The sequence below is a fragment of the Tupaia chinensis genome, unplaced genomic scaffold (genome assembly GCF_000334495.1).
Source record: "Tupaia chinensis unplaced genomic scaffold, TupChi_1.0 Scaffold139767_1, whole genome shotgun sequence".
Lineage (NCBI taxonomy): Eukaryota > Metazoa > Chordata > Mammalia > Scandentia > Tupaiidae > Tupaia > Tupaia belangeri.
Genome location: NW_006199647.1, coordinates 584186 through 584773, shown reverse-complemented (window position 1 = coordinate 584773; position 588 = coordinate 584186). Strand labels below are relative to the sequence as shown.

General features: G+C 37.2%; 1 protein-coding gene across 1 annotated transcript in view; it reads left to right on the top strand.

Moving 5' to 3' along the window:
- Positions 1-588, top strand: part of ETNPPL (ethanolamine-phosphate phospho-lyase) — a 23276-nt gene that overhangs the window by 13579 nt on the left and 9109 nt on the right. The gene's annotated exons all lie outside the window — the stretch shown is intronic.

The window sequence follows — 588 nt, the reverse complement described above, 5'->3', positions numbered from 1 at the left end:
CTCCATCCTCTCAGGCAATAGCACACACCCTCTGTCAATTAAAGAGAAAAAAAAAAGAAAGGAAGAGAAAGGAAGAAAGAAAAGACAATTCCGTACCTCACAAAGATGTGCAATAATTATATGTAAACTAAAAATCACAGTTTAAACATGCATGAGACATTTTTGGGACCAGCAGTTGACATAATGGCTATGTCACTGGACTTCCATGTACTTGACTGTGGTTCTAGTCCCGGACCCAGTGGCTTAAACTCACACCGGGCGCATGTGCGTGTGTGCCCAAGATCCCGAAAGGTGAGTGGAGGAGAAGGGATTGCAGCGTAGCCATTCCCCAGGGGAGGGGGGGGGATTTCTCACTTTCTGTCTTTCTGGTGAGTGCACGTGCCCTATAGCAAAAACCTCTCCAAAAAAAAAAAAAATGCATGAGACATTTTTAATAAAAATTATAAGCTATCGGTTAATCAATTTTGCTATGTACCAAATCACTTAACTTTGCATATCTAATTTTTAAATTTTAAATAATGTTTAAAGTATTACTAACATTTTTGTTTTACTACAACTCATTTTTTAAAATTCAATTTTTTTTTTATG